Source organism: Salarias fasciatus, chromosome 9 (assembly GCF_902148845.1).
Source record: "Salarias fasciatus chromosome 9, fSalaFa1.1, whole genome shotgun sequence".
Lineage (NCBI taxonomy): Eukaryota > Metazoa > Chordata > Actinopteri > Blenniiformes > Blenniidae > Salarias > Salarias fasciatus.
Window position 1 is genome coordinate 11006317 of NC_043753.1, and position 17883 is coordinate 11024199.

Genomic DNA, 17883 nt, shown 5'->3' on the forward strand with positions numbered 1-17883 from the left:
TTACCCCCATAACTTCGCGAAGACACTTCCGAAGACACTTTTCACACGAGCGGGAGGGAGGAAGACTCGGGTGCTCTGAGGCCCCGAGACCTTTTCCTATTCAGCCACTGGCTGCACAAGTTTCCTACTTAGTCTCAGTGCTGGATATCAACACACAACTTGAGCTTGTGATCAAACTATGAGCGGGTTAAGGAGCGGTTTAAACAAGGAGAGCTCGGCCTGCTGGGAATCTGTGATGACTGAAGTGCCGTTGATAAGTGGTCACGCTTCTTTAGCTTTAGATGACATCTTGCACATCAGTTCCTGTTGTTGATTTATTGTCTTTGACAGAGATCGGTCAGTGTACTATTTGCTGGTAACCCCATGAAAGAGGCACAATTGCCTTTCGATTATTATGGTTGCTGTTTTCTTGTACAGTATTTATCACGTTACAGAATGTCACCATGCATTCGGCGTCCAAACCAGCTGCATTGATGCCTTCATATTTCCATACTGGTTGTTTCTTCCAGTTAGCTCAGTCGTCAGGGGTTGCTGGGATGATGCAGCTCGCTTGCAGCAGTGACAGACGTTGCTCCGGTCTGTTGGTGATCTGTCATGTCACTGTGAAGCTGCTTTGTCTGAGGTCAGCCACGTTGTTTTCAGCGGGTACCAAAAAAAACCCCCGAAAGACCAGGGGAGGGTAAAAGAGGGCAATAGATCTTCTTAAATTGTTGGGAATACTTGCACAGAGTTTGTATTGAAGAAATAGTCCCTGTGGTTGCATTTTCACTGGACTGCTTTTTTTATTGACGACATTCAAATCCCCAAGTGTGTGATATAGAATCACAATAAACACCATTGTTTCGGGAATGGAAGTCTCAGAAATTTCTGTTATTCATTGATGGCAGGCCAGAAATCCCCGGGACTTCAGACGCATCCAAGCTCAGCTGCTTATACGCAGTGACGTCAAGTCCATAAAACAGTGTGCTGCTGAAGATGTGGTGAGAACAATATCTTCTCTGGCACCAGTGAGCCATCTGAGTTTGATTGACGATTTGCAGTAGACACAAGCAGCAGATGGTTTGCTGATTTCATGTTTTTGGTGAGCACAACAGATGTGAAGCCAATGAGGCGTTTTGTCCGATCACTGCCGAGTGATTGAAGGAACATTGCTGTTATCTGACATTCGCCTGCTTCATGTAGGCCTCGCTTTTAGGCCACAAGTCTGAAGGAAAGAGCTGGGGTTTTCTTCATGATTCATGTTCTGTTTATGATATTTTGAAGTACAGTTAACAACTGATAAAATCTCTTTTCCGTTGCATAAAACCGCTTTTACACAAGATTTCTCAAGTGAAAATGTGAAACTTTTGTTGCATCAATAAGAAAGTTTTTTCGTAGAGAATAATTCTGATGCTTTTGCAGTCTTCATGTCCCGTTGTATCAGTTCGCTGCCTTCATTCCAGTGTTTGACAGGGCGGGGGTCCCGAGGATGGCGCTCAGAGCGCTTTTTGTTTTCTCAGATGGAAACCAGACGTCCCTCCGGCGCTCCGGCCGGTTGTAACACGCTGATTGGGACTGCCACCGAAGGGACTCGAAGGAGGCTTTTTGGGAATCAGTGGAAGGGAGCTGCTGTAACGGAAGTGAATCACGTAACTTCTGTAGAACATCAATGATGCAAAAAAAAAAACCCTTGGAGATTGCGTAATGGTTGTCGAATTGGCGGCGAAAAAACAGAAGTGAAACAGCTCTTGACGCTATTGATTAAAGATGAATAAGCCACAGCCTAGATGACCCGCGTTACATGAATCCAGTCAGACAGTGGCCGGTTTTCATTCGCTGGCTGGGCTGGGGGATAGTAGCCTCGCTAAACTTCCAGCAGATGAACTCTGTATTCCCGGATCAAAGGGACAGAAAATGAGCGTAGCCGTGTCATGCCGACCATATTTGACATCTGGGTTCGGGGATGTCGGTTATGTGTGGCCTCTTGTCATACGCTGGATCACTCTTTTTATTACAGGCATGCGATTCGAAGGCAGTTTGCGTTTGTAAATCTGTAAATCGGTGGGGTTGGGGTGAATTATTTTAAGTGCAACACATTTTAGGTTTCAGGTTTTACCGTTGTTTTGATTTGTCAGCTGAAAACTGAAAGGCTCTGTTCTCAATAAGAAGACCGTTGTAAAGTCTTGCGAGAAGAAACTGAGAAGGTTACGGGGTGGATTTGGAGGACAATAAGTACATTTTTTTTTTTTTTCATTTAGATTAAATAAATGATTTGATCCTTTTATTAGATGAGATCATTGTCCGAGCCAACAAATTCTTCTGTCAGTGGAGTTGAACAGATTGATGACATTATAGTCGCAGCTCTGCGGTTCATGTGGTTGCACTCCAAAGAAATTACAGATGTGAATTATCATGCTGGTCTGCAATGCCCATTTAAAAAGCAGCCTAGGCTGAAGTGCCTCTGATCACCAGCGGAGGCTGATGTGCATATGTGGACTTGCGCCATGCAGCATTGTAAATAAGAAAAGGGAAAAAAGTCTGTTCCGGGCCAGGCCCTGCCGGTCTTCCACTCCTGGACTCAGGTTGCAGCTCCCAGATGGTCCCTTAATCTGTGGGTCCCGCTCAGGTCAGCTCCAGCAGAGCCAGGTAACACGAGCCAAACTCATAACTCAACCATCCTCCAAAATGCATCCATGAAGACCGAGACAGATGCCTTTAATGTCTTTACTTCTTCTGAAAAGCCGAGCCACATGGAGCTCAGTGAGCTGTGATGGAGAGGTTCCCTAACTGAAAACTATTATCTACAAGACCTGCCGCTGTGAGCCCCGGTCCTCCTCGCTGTGTGTGTTTGATGGCAAAGCATCCAGCCCCGTTACCTTTTGGAAAAGAACTTGGAACACGATGGTCGAGTTACCTGAGACGTCGCCTCATGTGGCGTTGAAACACATCCCCACTTTCCACCGACTCGTATCCGCCGTAGATCTATCTCCTGCAGGAGGTGGAGGCATTCATGAGGCACAAGACTTCCACTACTTTCCAGAGCTGAAACAAACCGCAGCGAAGGTCTGCTCGTCAAAACCAAACGAAGAAATTACAGCACACCCCTGAAGGTTTGATCCTCGGCCAGATAAGGAACTGCTTGATGAGGCCGGGTTGCCCCCTCCTAACCTTGGAATGGAATAACCACAGCAGGTCCCGAGTCTGGACCGTGATAAAATGCCTTCCTCTCAAGAGTTTCCCCCCCCCCCAAAACTCCTCCACGTATGCATGCTGTCTAATAATTTCCATGCTTCGATATCAGTTGACTTGACAGGGCCTGGATGTGTTATTGCAGTCAAATTACAGCTGGAAGACTTTTTCCGGCCGCCCTTAAGGGTGTGAATGAGCAGCTGACCCGCAATCTCACATTCCTGCTTCAAGTGTTCGGGGATTAGCCTCCACAATCTCAGGCTGTTAAATCTGTTCAGTGTTTTACACTGTGTAATTAGAAATTGTCGATTTTCTTAGTGGTTGGCTCTTAGTGAGATAAACAAAACATTTTTGATGATTCGAGCTGGACAATAATTGGTCCACTGTGTGTACCTTCACTTTGAGCAAAAATAAATATATCTTTTTCCTCTCAGCCTCCTCCTTGCCACTATAAACCGCCTCTTGCGACAAAATGTTAGTACACAGAGTATGCTTTCACAACATAGAAGCCAGAAATACCAGCCACTGGTGTGAGAACAGGCTCCTGTTGTTCCCAAAGCTTTTTCAACACCTCAACATTTTAAGACTTTTGGAGCGGACGTATGCTTTCTTCCTCGACGGTGAGGGGGAGGCCTGTCATGTCTGCATTGTGAAAAGCGTTGAGCTTGATGTTTATAAGAAGGTGCAGACGTTTGTGCTTGTCAACATGTGTTTTCTTTTTTTCCAGCGAACCCTCAAAAGGATTCCAGTGATGTTAATGAAACCAATTTTCATATAAAGATGCCTTTTAGCTGTGGCTCCGCTCATGGAGGCCGTAGCATTTAGGATGCAGCCGCGGCGAGGAGACCTGGCCTTTGAAGTAGCCTCTGGTTATTTTTCTGCTTGACAGATCATAGCAACTGCGCAGAAATCAAAAGGGAAGTACCCCGCCGCCCCAGGTAAACGGTAACCCGGGTCTGAGCCTGGACTTTTTGAAAGGTAATATGGCTACCGCTGAGTTAGGGCCATCTGGACAATTTGCCCTCCTCCCAAATCCTTCATAATGTGATGTATAATAGGATGAGATTGTGCGCTGCTATTGTGAGCGGATTTGTGCCAGAGGAATAGCAAATGACCAAGCAGAAAATGCTGCTGCACACCTCTGGAGTGTGTGAAGGGCTGTTTATTGGTGAGTTGTTGACCAAAGGCACCCAAGAATTCCTAAACCAGCTTTCCTCTTCTATAGCAAGACTGCAGGGGTGTGGATGGAGTTCAGATTATTGATCCTAGATTAGATTTAACGTTCTCCTTCATGAGAACAGTAGGTATCGAGGGACGAGACGGAGTCGGAGGTGTTCGTCCCCACCGATGACTTCCCGGCTCTTCAAACTGGGGCAGTACGCAGTGAAGCGAACAAAGGTTTCCACTGCGTTTCATTTCTCAGCCCCCAAACCCCCCCCCCCCCAGAGGCTTCGGAATGGGGTTGAGAAGAAAATCGCTGCGAGAGCTGGTACACCACAACCGATGCCCGGCAGAGTCTGCTTCCCATTGGACGGGACGCTGGGCGAGAGGGAGGACCCAGCAGCGGTGCTCAGAGTTACAATCAATGCCACATTGGCATTTGACCTCAACAAGATGCCGGAGACGAGAACACAAACACACTAAAAAAAATAGGCCGAAAAACAGAAGGAGGATAGAATGTTCTATGAAACCTATTACAAACGATCCTCGTCTTTCACTGTGTTTTGTAGAACCCGTCCCCCTGTGTGGCCCACATGTGGTGGGTTTTGAGAAGATTCTGGTTGACCACAAGTGGCATTATCATTTAATTGATATCAGGAGCGCGGTCTGTTACAGCTTTATGCATGCAACCCCAGATCAAGAAAACATATTTGTTGAAATATTCAGGGTGGGGAAAAAAATAAACAGAAAAGTGGTTTTTGCTACAAATGAACAAAAAAACATCCGTTCTGGTAAACGAGAGGATGGACTGTTTCTCTGCATTCACAAAGTGGAGCTCGATGGAGAAAAACTGACTACAGCGTTCCACCTCTGAGTGTTCGGAAAACGTTACCCTGTAAGCAGGACCTTAGTGCAGTTTTTATGTCGTCCAGCATGTTGGATAACTCCAGGAAAATTCATGTGAACGAGTGGCAATTTGATTTGTTCCTTGTGAAAATTGTTTCATATATTTTCTCACATTTTTGTGTCTTGATGAGGTCGACAGTTGGACAAATAGACATTGCATTTCTGCAAATGTTGAAGAAAAACTGGACACGGTTTGCATAATGGTTTTGTTTTCGAATTAATTAATAGAGGAATGTCTGTGATATGACAAGGAGATTATGCATGTGTTTTGTAAATGATGCAGCCAAGAGTGACTCATATGTGCTTGGACTGTTTGGGCTGTTTTCTTCAAATATTTGCAGTAGAAGACATTTTTCAAACTGTCTTTTCAGTGATGAGATCTTTTTTTTCCCCCTTCTCTATGTATCAAATCTGAAATATGATTTATTCAAGTACATAAATGATATTTGAGCGCATGTGTGGTCCTGCCGCAAATGAGCTTCCAAACCATTTTGGCCCATGACTCACGAAGACACTACGGACTCACAGCAACCATTGGACTGTAGCATATGGTATTCATAACCATTAGTTAAAAAAAAAAAAACACTTTTGGGGGCATTTTTTCATCTTGCCTTAAAAAATATATATATTTGTGTTATGCACAGTATGATTTAAATGTGTCTTAACAGATTTTGCTAAAAGTAGAAGTAAGTCTTCATGCATTAACGTGTAATGGATGTATAATCCGTCATAGTAAACACGGTCGGCTGTCATGACGTAGTGCCGTTTCTTTGCCGTGTTGTTTATGCAGACCAGCAGTGTTGATGATTTAGTGTCGTCTCCGTGCAGCAGGTTGTGGCCCTGTTGGGCTCGGGGAAGCTGGGAGGTCCTGAGTGAAGGAAAGGAGTTTCAGGAGGATGTGAGTTGAGTTTGATTTATCTGCAGACGGAGCTTAACCTGAGCTTCCCTTCACCCCCTCCCACCCCCCCACCCCAGACCTCACATCTCCCAAGGATAAGACCCAAAACACACCGGCAAGCCAGGGCAGGTTAATGTGGGAAAAAAGTTATACTTTCTCATCATAGATTATATCTGTTTCCACTGCATGTGAAAATGAAACCTGCAAACATGCATGAAAAATGCTCCTTTAGCAAAGAAGAGGTCCTTATTTTTTTGTCTTAGGGTTTACTTGGGCTGATATCTGATAACCTCCTGCTATCCAATGGACGGCCAGAACAAACTTGCCAATAATGACTGGTATGTGCTTCAGACTGAGCCCAGAGCTGATGCTGATGTAGGACAAAAAAAAAGAAACTGTTAGTGTCGCTACAGCACATTTGTAAAGATTATCCGAGAATACTGGCCCTTTCATTATTAATAAACACTGATGTTATTTTTCCATTGATAAAGCCAGTTTTTAAAGAGGGTCACAGCATTGTTGCTGTGCTACTCTGTTGCTAACATCAGGGAAGATGTGGGGCTGTTTTTACTTCAATATGTTTTGCATTAGGCCTGAGCATGTTTCGCCTCCCTCGGGGAGATAACATGCTAGCGGATACCAATTTCTTTCCCATAGTTGGGCTTTTTTTTTTTTTGCGTGTTGTCCGAGTTTGGAAGGACGGGAACGGATCAACTTAGGTTGATATGTTATTTTTATTCGTAGAGCCTTTTAAAATCCACTTAATAGTTATTGTAATGCCCAAATGTGGAAACTGGAGAATATCATGACATGATTTTGTAACGCAGCCCCTTAAAGTGAAAAGTGAGAGAGCATGAAATTGAAGTGAATTAAAAAAATGCCTATTACCTTAAATACATGTCCTTTTGGGTTTGGCACACTCGTTTCTGCGGACTGGAGGCTGAGTTTCTTTATTCATGCTAATAATGTAATGGCCACTTTTGGCTCAATGTACCGTATTTCGATTCAGACACACTGCCAGCACGGACATTTGGTGTTCCTACTAATAAACAATGACAGTAGCGGACTCTCCTTTGTGTGTGTGTGTGTGTGTGTGTGTGTGTGTGTGTGTGTGTGTGTGTGTGTGTGTGTGTGCACGCGCACGTGTTCCTGTCTTTTGTATTGCGGTCTGGGCAAACCCGACTTGGCTCTGTTTGAACAGGGCAGGATGAAGCCTCATACATTTTAATATATTGCCCCCATGTCAAGCAAGAAGGAGCAAACACAATGCCACAGGGGGAAAAGCTATTTTGTAATAAGAGTCAGCGCTTCAGAGGAACTACTGAAAAAGAAAAGAAAAAAAAAACAGAGTACAGCCATTTATTTGTGTACACAAAGCGAGATTTTGAACGCGGAAAAGTTTCCATGTTGGGCCGTTTTATTTTATTGTCACTCAGAGAACAAATGGACATCTGGTGTTTGTGTTTTTTTCCAGCTCTTTTGAATTTATCATTATAAAATATATTTACCAAACGCCTCACACAATAGAGAGGTGTCAAATATAAGGCCCATGTTCCAAAACTGGCACACGAGAGGCTCCAGTCAAACGAAGTAGCAAACGCGACACAGAGCCGAGCTGAGATATCGGTGATGCTGCCATCAATGATCGAGCATCTTCCTCAAAGCCAGGATTTAGGTTTCATACCCTTCTAATCGCAGGTCTCTCCAGCCCAGGCCAAAGGTCGCGACCACCCTTCCGATACTTGATGCACGTGGGGTCAGTTTATCTTGGAGCGACTACGTAAGTGGAACTGGACGTTTCCTTTTCGTCTGGCTGTGGTACATTAAGTAACGCCATAAAGCCTCTGCATTGTTGGAGGATTATCACTCTGACTGTTGGCCGTATTTGTTCTATTTATAGCTTTAAATAGTCGCATTTCTGCTCCTTTCCAGATGGCCTTCATGGCTAAGACTTGCGTGGCCTTGACAATTGACTCCAAAAGTTTGGCTTGTGCAGAGCTCAGTGGCACCACACACATCTGAGCCAAGCGCTGTGCTGGCCCGCCGTGTGTCTGTGAGTAATTTGGCGCCTGCCGGCCTTGTCAGTCAAATACAGTGTAAAGGGACTGAAGTCTTAATTGTCGTAGCAGATGCATTGAAGTGAAAGCCCGTTGACTTCCTGTTGATCTCCACCTCTGCCTTCACAGCAGTGCGGGTTACTTTGACTTGTTCATTTGGCATAAAGGCACGAAGCCAGCTTGCACTTCAACATGGATCGCTGTTGTGTAACGTAACGATGGGAAATACAGAGAGAGCACGAGGTTCACTCGGCGTGATGTGAAAAGTGCAGTTCATGTCTCAAATTTTGATTTTCGCATATTTGTGGCCGAGCCGAATCACCATTTCTCCGATGTGGGATTCAGACTGTCCCCCAAAATGGAACGATTGAACCCGATTTGTCAATAAGTTCGCAGGATGTGGCGGGTCGTACGTCTGCTGCTGTCGAGAGAGTGATGTCTTTGGCAGCCGCGGACGGCAGCCTACCTGTGGCCAAACGGCTCAGCTTGTGTAAAACTGTCATCCCCTTCATTCACACGTCCATAATTGCTCAGATAGTCCTCATATCATCTGGTTTCATGTTCGAACCACGTATAGGTGTTTTGGTTTTTTTTTTCTTTTTCTTTTTGAAAACTTTGGAGGAAATCAGGGAGCGTGATGATCACTTGGGGTGCGGTGGTTTTCTAACTCAGGAACACACCTTTAGGGCAGCCATGGGAAAAGATTGAGAGTTCTCATATATTTCAATACAGCAAAAGAAAAAAAAACGTGCATCATCTGTGTTTTGTGAAACTTACTGCACTCACTGAAATCAGGAAGAGTTCTCCCCTCCTCTGATGAATCAGTCATCCCCGTCAATGTGGTTAAATCTACTGCACAAGCAGACTGGGGGGGGAAAAAATGACAACTAGATATATTACAGTAGTTAACAGCTCCCAAAGTGCTTTGCGGCGTTTGTCACATTCACCCATTCACACATACCAGTGGAGATGGGGAAGCAGTTTGGGGTCAGTGTGGGTTCAGTCCTGTGACATATGAACAGATGGGGGATCTAACCGGCAACCCCTTCTGCGAAATGAGCCATCGCTGCCCCGAAAGTGGAAGTCGGGGATTGAATTGTTGATGTTTCACTGAAGAATTCCCCATTAAAAGATTTTAAAAAGCTGCATGTTTCTTCTGGTAAACTCATGTCTGCGCTGCTGGTTTTAGCTCGTTTTGTCAGATTTTTCCCTCATTGCACCGTGGTTACGTCATGATGTTGTGGCATAAAGAGCATCCTGATTTAAGCTTTTTTCCTTTTGTAAAGTTACAGGGAAAAGAAAAGCATACACACTTCAAGACGTCTTCTGAAAACAAATGAAGCAAATCATGATTATAAAACCAAAATTCTGAACCTTTTTTTCCTTCTGATCATCAGTAATTTTGCTGATTTATGATGATTAAAGCAGATAGGTGGGCTCGTGCAGTTATGACTGTGGTAAAAGCAGAAAATTAACAGGGATTCCTTATTTAATAACCAATCGCTTTCTCTCTTTCTCAAACCTCGAGTATTAGATTATCAGAATGCTTGTCTTTATGACTGATTGTAAACCTGTCACTTAATATCGGCCCGGCTCTCCTCGTACCTGGAAGGGATTAGTCAAGTGCAGAAAACTTTTTCCACAGCTGTTGTACTGTTTTCCTTTTATCCGCGCAGCGTGTTTATCTAAGCGTGAGGCCATAATATTTATGGCCAGTTTAATTCAGTCATCGTACGTTTTGATGCCGCCGCAGGCTTAAGTGTTGTACGGTCTGTGGTGAGGGGGTCCGTAAAGCCGTCACCGTGTTTAATCCCCCTCGTTCTCTTGTGTGTGCTTTCACCACATTTTGACACCAAAGCTAAACATATTCGTTACCATTTAAGGAAGCACTGTTTTGTCCGGTTCTGCAGGAATTTGAATTGAACTCTTGCATAGAGTTTAGCTGTTGAATTAGGAATGTGAGATTTCTAAAAACCTGTCCGCGCCTATTATGACTACGACGCCATGCCTTTGGCTCAGCGCGCCAGTAAAAGTTCTGGTTGTGAGAAATCCTCGGCGCTATTTCTTTTGACTGGCGAAAATAGAGCCGGTGATTTATGGGCGCAGGGACGTGCACGTGTGTACCTTTGTGATCCTTCTGCCTCCCACCAACTTTTCTCCCGCTCAGTCATGAAAGTCTTCAGTCGCTCAGCTCCGGTTGTGCTCCGGATCATTCGGCCATCTGGACCCAGACAAGCACAGGAAATGAAGAGTGAGGAATTAAAGAGGAGTTCTTCTTAGGATATGAACGCTTGGAAAAGAAAGCCGAGCGCCACATTTCATGAGTTAAGCCTGGCTCACACAGATAGGGCCCGTTTTCTCTTTGCAGTGGCCTTCTGACTAGTTCCTTTCTTTGCTCATTCTTTCTTTGGGCGACCTTACTTTCATTCTGCTGTGACACAAGGACGAGGAGACATTCTAATGCAATAAAGATAAGATTTACATTGTTAAAAGAAATTGGTTAAACTGAGGCTATTAGAGAATCCGTATGCTTTCTTTTTGTTCAGAGAACATGGCCTGAAGTGCCCGAACTTGAGTTAAATCAGGTTAATTTTGACCGTATTGTCCTTTTTTTTCCTTCCTTCTCTTGAGGCGTGCTCATCAGTTTGGACCTACTCTGAACTGCTGTTACACTGTTCTGTTCTACATAAGCACAAAAATCTTCTCGTTGGGCTGGACTGGTAAAATATAAGCTTTAAATGCAAAGTTTATCTTTACTGTGGCATAAACATGTTTATATAGCAGCAGTGTAGCTCCCTTTCATGGCAGCATCGCCAATGTGTCCACTTGTGTTTTGCTTTGCTGTGATATTTTGGAACGTCAGCCTTTCTTAGATTAAATCTGTGGGGGTTTCATGGAAACCACTCATCTCACCACTTGTTATGTAACCTGTTTGATTGGATGAGATTGGATATAAAGTCATTCAAGTGGAAAAATAAGCAGAGAATTTTCAAACGGAGCAGGTCAACAGTAGGCTGCTTTCACAGGAGGAGTTCGACTGAAAGATTCACGAGACGATGCCCGTTTTCTCCTTTTTGGCCCCGTCATGGTGGCTGAGATTCCACGCCCCAAGAGGGAAGATAAGTGCTTTGGAGGAAGATATTCTGAATTCCTGTACTGTTCAGTCTCCCCTGTGATGCTCCTCTTTTCGCTGAGTTTATTCTCTGAATCTCCTCATTCAAGTCATTTTTGCGAGACAAAATTTGAGTTTAGTCAAGCAATGCTTTGACTTAAGTTTATATCGTGTCATGAAATCTCTTGAGCTGAAATTTAGCAGCTAATATTTCTCTTGTGTTGTTTTCATTAGCTTGTCATGGCTGTCTCTCTGTATGATTATGAGGAAAGCTGCAGAACGCCAAACAGTGGAGGAGCCCGTCTGCTCCCCTCATGCATATTCAAGCACGTGTGCACTCTCTCACACACACACACACACACACACACACACACACACACACACACACACACACGCACACACACACTGTGAGAGGCAGCTTGGCTCCCGGTCAAGGAATCCTCGCTAAAAACTCGTCCTGGACAAGAGAGCTGATCGCCAGCCAAGCAGGAGAGTTACAAAGTGGAGCACGGGAGGCCCCACCATGTTTGCAGAGATCTAAAGCCTCTTTCTCTGAAGCTTTGTTTGCATTTTGTTCAGTGCAGCCCCTGAACAGTACACAGAAAAGCCCTTTCTTACTCGGCTTCTGTCCATACGCTTTTCACTTTTCACTTTTTCTGACTTGGCTGCTTTCTGACAGTCGATTCAGCTCCTGTGTACTAAAGGAAATTATGTGCTTAATTGGATTATTGGGAGTTTTCTTCAAATGAGTGCGCACCCACCCACACACACACACAGACACACACACAGTCTCAGATTCTGGAAACGTGCACCAGACAGCAGGGAGAATTCCGACTGCAGGCTCAGGGTGAAATGGGGACCTGGTAGTTTGTGTCATATAGTTGAGGCTTGGCAATCATAATAAGAAATAACAGAAATTACTTACACTGCACTTTCTTTTCCTCTAAGTTTCTTAATAAAACAATCTTAATATTACTGCTGCGCAGTACAGGCGAGCAGACCGAGCTGTCAGACATCTCTGTTGGCCATCACCTTCAACGGGCCGCTTGGCTCAGTCTTATTGAGGCTCAATAGCGTCCAAATGTACGCAGGCATCACTGGAATTTGCACCTGTTTGAGCTCTTTTGGACTTTTTCTTCTGAGAGCTGCCCCCGCGGCTCTTTTTGTGAATCGCGCTTTGTTTAAAAACCCCACACAACACGGAGTGACCTCAGAATTGTGATATGGAAATGTTTAAATTAAACCTTAAAAGAAGCAAATTAGCCCTGAAGAGTAAAACGGGTAAAGGGCAGAGTGTATGATGAGAGAGAGCGGGAGCATAAAAGAGGCTGGATGAGGGAGCTTAGCGAAGGGGAGGGTCCTGCTCTTGTACCTATTCTCATACAAATGATGTCTTGCGCTGTGTGGCCCTTCAGCGGGCCATAAACATCTCGGTGGTTTCAGTCGTTCATGTTACTGATTTTACTCCTTGCGAGAGGAAGTAGAGTCCAGGTTTCTCTTCCCACCCGTATGCGAATCACAAATCCCACAGGGCCTCAGTGCTTCCCCTTATCCAGCAAACTCGACAAACACCCTGCTAAAAGTTTTTTACATATGGAGTTTTTCTCACTGTCTGCATTTGATTTAGCTGTGGCCGGCCGTTCTTGGCCCCGCTGTGTAATGCCGTATCAATGAGCTACAGTATGCACTAACCTGATCTGTATTGTTATGACCACATTCTGCTGACGAATGAAATTTCTGTCCTTATCATGGCCGGGGGGCGAGTTTAAGGCCTCTAAGGGGATAATTGAATGGCCTATCTGCCCAACGCAAATCCTAATTCTCCCTCTCAACGGGCTACTGGCGGCATGCTTTATGGGATTATTTTCGACCAGGCATTTTGAACGCCGTGGCATACATAGCCCTCCCTTCCCACGTAGCGCCCCCCCCCCCCCCCCCCTTCCTCCTTGTTCCTGCCTTTCACCTTCTCGCCTGAGAGGATTAGCGAGTCAGGCTTCCGGAAATGGAGCACCACTCCGTGAGGATGAGACCTCCGAAAGCTCCTCAGAGACAGGAAGGAGCTGGACACTGGGCTTTATGACAACAATTACTGCTTTCAATGTCTTCTCGGGGTCAGACTTTGTAGGAGTTACCAAAGAACTGGCTTTTTTTTTTTTTTTTTTTTTTCCCCCCTCCTCGCAGACAATATCAAACATAAACAAACACTTTTGCTGCTCGCCAAGAGACAGCTCGGAGTCAGTGGGCCAGGAGGGGAAATTATTTATCCAGCGCGTTATTTGTTCAGTTCAAGTAGTGTGGACTTTTGAATTGTGGCCACAAAGGAACTGTGGCTCATTGATATTCCTTCCCAAGGTTCATAATGGACTGTGAGTGAAGCGTTTACATTCAGTGGGACTAATATCACGTCCTGAACTGACTTATTGAATCAGATGTCTGGTTGACACATCGGCAGAAATAGTTAAGCTAGCGTTTCTAAAACTGGATCATTTACATCTATAAAACTGCCAAGATCCAGGAGAATGTGGACTGGGACTCACGTCACTCTGTAGGCCGCCATCGCTGTCGTTCTCCATCTACTCATGCACGTGCAAAAGAACTGTTGACAATGACCATGATGCGCATGCACAGTCGCAGCGTTTCAGAGGAGTTGTTTTCCCCAGTTTACAGGAAGGAGGAGAAGAGTTCCACCTTGGGAGCCGTTTTCAGAAAGCTGCATTTTAGTTTCTCCAAGAATCATTCTTATGTAATGGACACACAAAGCGCTATGACAGTTTTCCATTTTCGCTCTAAAATGTTGCTGGGCTCAAAATAACCAACTGCGTTCGAGCAGTATTCAATAATTATTGCCAAGTAAGTTTTTTTTCAGTCCCCGACACATAATTTCCAGGAACAAAACAGTATCTGTGCTGAGGAAGACCTGGTACTGCCATAACAGGAGAAAACATCAAACTCCTGGGGCAGACATTTAAAATGGGACAGAACAAGTATTTCCAGAGGGAACTGACGCTGTACCAACTGCAGGTTGTTCAAATATTTAAAGGCAAAGATTATAATGCCTGTGTGGAAATGTGTGAATCACTCCTCCGCCGTGAACAAAACCAACCCTAAACTCTGCATGAACTTATGATTCAGGGGATTTCATCTTTCATCTTTCTGGTCGGTTAAACCAACACAAATGTCAAATATGAAGAAAATGAAACCCAGCAGACTTTCTCAAGCATCAACAAAACTCCTCAAACCAGGTGGTTCGGCGTGGCGAGCGACTGGTATGGTGCATTGACAAAAACTTCAAACGTCTGAGCTGTCAGTGCTGGTGGCCTCACATCTCTCTGACTGATAGATACTTGGGAATATTTTTATTTTCCAGCTCTATCCACTCTTTTATATTTAAAGACCCAAACCCAGGAAAAACCCTCTTTCACAAAAAGTGATCATGGATTATAGATAATTGAGTTGTGTATCCCGTTTAGCTGTAGTTTGTCCTCCTAATATTTTCAATCCCTTTACTTCCCCGCTTGACAAAGTTGACAAAATCTACAAGTGGAATTTACTGGCAGCTCTCCGGTACTTTGCCTGTGGTCACTTCACTTCACAACAATTATTGTCTGACATCTGTCACAGTGTCTTTCATCTTACTTGGACTTAAAGAGGGCGATCGGTATCTCGCCGCTGTATCTCACTCATATCTGCGTGGCTTACAGCACTCGGTTCCTGGCCATTTACTGAAGCTTGGGACTGTTCCAAGTCATTCCTGTCACTGTGAGATTGAGCAGATTGCTGGAGTGATGGGATTGGTCCCGCTATCTGTTCCTGCCATTGTCGTAACTCTCGGAAGGTCTTAATCTTGTCATGGAATGAATGTGTGTGGTCTGTAAGATCTGATCAATTTCATAAACATTGTTTGGAATAGCTCATGAGGAGATGTTTTCCATGTATTCAGACTGAGCGCTACTGTCTTCCAAAATCTTCATGATGAACCAGGAGATAAGATTAGAGGATTTGAAAGATATTGGCTTTTGTTTGCCAGATATTGCAGAGTTTGTTAAGAGTAGCAAGAAAAAGCCAAAGAATCAGACTTTTGCCAGACAAGCATTGATATCTGGCTGCACAGTAAGTTTTATGACAGGAATGATCCACCACAGGCAGCGTATCCTCTGAACTCGATAAATACCAGTTAGCCGGCCTGCTTTCAGTGAAGGCGAGCCACTGAGTTCTGTGTTGAAGAGATGAAAACCAGGCTAATTACTCTGACCTTGTGACACACAGAGCGATACTTTGTGAGTAAGGCTCGGTGATGTTATCAAAGCATCATATTATCTTAATGGTAAGCTATTACACTGTTTGCACTGACGGTTGGTGGCCATAGTTGACCGTCACATAAACATTTGCCACGGAGCAGATAACACATGTGCCATTTGACTGAAGCCTTGTTGGTGAATGTTATTATGAAAAGGCCCCTAAATCCTTTCATTACCACCACTAAACCTTGATCTCAGGTTACTGTAAATGAGTTCAGCATGTGTTGGTGTATTCCCTTTGTCTGCAGCGCTCCTTGTTACCTTGTAAGTAGGCTTTTCTGAAGTAGGTGTTGGACTCGATGTTTATTGGAACAATGAGAGGCCAGCTTTTCAACTCTCAAAAAAACCCAGTGCTACCGTGTGTTCTGCTGTATTGTATGCAATTTAATCACTAACAGGCGTTATCATACAAAGGTAGGGCTTGTATGCTAGTTGAGCTTTTCACATGGAGGGCCCAAACTTTAATAGAAACCTAAATATTCATTTGGTATTTTGCAGCCGAGTTAACAAAATCAACTCAGTGAAGGTAAAAACTGAAATTATAACAAGATTATGTTCTTTGATGTGACTGGGTGTGCTCAGTCTGCTTCCACAGTTTAAATTACTACAAAATACCAAAGTGAAACTGATCAGTGCCGCCGCTTTCCTGTCTTGGTTGTTGTATAGGTCAGCCTCTGCACCCTTCTCTAATTGCCTCAGTTCAGCTGAATATTGAATAGTGACAACTGCAGGCATGCGTCTCTGCATGCAAGTGGGCTTTTCACGCATGTTAACTCCCAAACGTGTAGAAGAAGGGCACATGCATGCTGCTGCGGGGGTGTCGTGTGAGGAGAGATCCCGCCACATGCGTGCTCAGCTGTCACCGGACCACAAAAGCCCCTCCTCTGCGCCCTCCATTCACAACCAGTCGCCATCTATTTCTTCCCCACTCTGTCCTACCTTCTCCTTCATTTGTTTCATCTTCTTCACCTTTCAGGAATTGCTATTTTCCCCTGATTTCTCTACATATACTGCTTACATTGAAATTAGTGGTTAAAAACAGCAGTAAACATTTGCTTGATGTATGTGACATAAAGCAGCGTCGCCCCTACATCATGGCCTGTATTCCTCAGCTTCAGCTTTGGCACAGAGGCAGGATCTCAGCTATGACACCCCTATGTATCTCATTCAGCCATAGAGAATGGGGCTAGTGAACCGAGGAGCCCCCCAACACTGGCCTCTGCCTGCACCTGCAGGCCCAACTGATGGCTGTAAAGTTGGAAGGAAAGGGGGGAAGTGAGTCTGAGGTCAGGGGAGGCTTGGATTGAGTTTACCAGTAAAGTTTGCACATCAGACAAGAATGTGATGTCGGGATGAGGGGCCCAATTAGTGAGATATAAGCTAAGAGTGTGAGGCAGTTTGTGTTTGATATCCACGATGATGCAGTTTGAGGAATTCTTTGAAGCATGGAAGGTCGAGACGGAGAGTGAATGGGGGTTACTAGAGAACCACTGGCCCCCCTGCAGGTCATTCAGTCATTCATAAGATGAGGCCGTTTTATAGACCTCCCTCTACCCTTTCTTTTGTTGGCAGTTGTGTCTATCAGCAGAACTGAAAATGAAAAAATGGAGAGTGAGGGTGTTCACGTGCAATGACTGATGTGTTTCAGGCAGACTGCCTCTCAGACCGTCGACGGTTTTCGTCTGATAGCCTTTCCTGTATGCATGGATTTCAGATGTTTACAGATGTGCTCAGCTCCCTGAAAAAACTGGCCCCTTCCCCTTGTAGGCCAACCATCTTTAATCCAGTAAAGCGCACGGGGATTTGGTCGCCCCTGGCCTGCCTGAAGGCCCTTTGGAAACCTCTCGGCCGTGAGAATGGGGGCTCGGGGTTGGAGGTGTGGGCTGGGGATGTGTGTAGCCATGCAGGAGGGGCTGGGGACAGTCTTTGTGAATTTAGTTAATCTAATTTGAGCTCTTTCCCCCAAAGGCCCTTACACTCTCTCGCGCTCTCTCTCTCTCTCTCTCTCTCTCTCTCTCGCTCTGGGGTAAGTTTCACGTGTCTTTGGTGAAAATAGGCCTTGTTTAGTCGAAGGTAAACCTGAGGGTGAAAGTGGGAGCGTCCGCTGAAGAAAGTGACAGAATCACTGTGCTGTTTTAGTGCTGCACAACTGAACTGAATTCTAATACACACGTGGAATTCTGAGGGAGTTTCAAAGTGAACCGTAATTAAAAGTTTGTAAATAAAGTGTGATTAGAATCTGCTGAAAGATACAATCAAGGTCCTGATAAATGACTGTCTTCA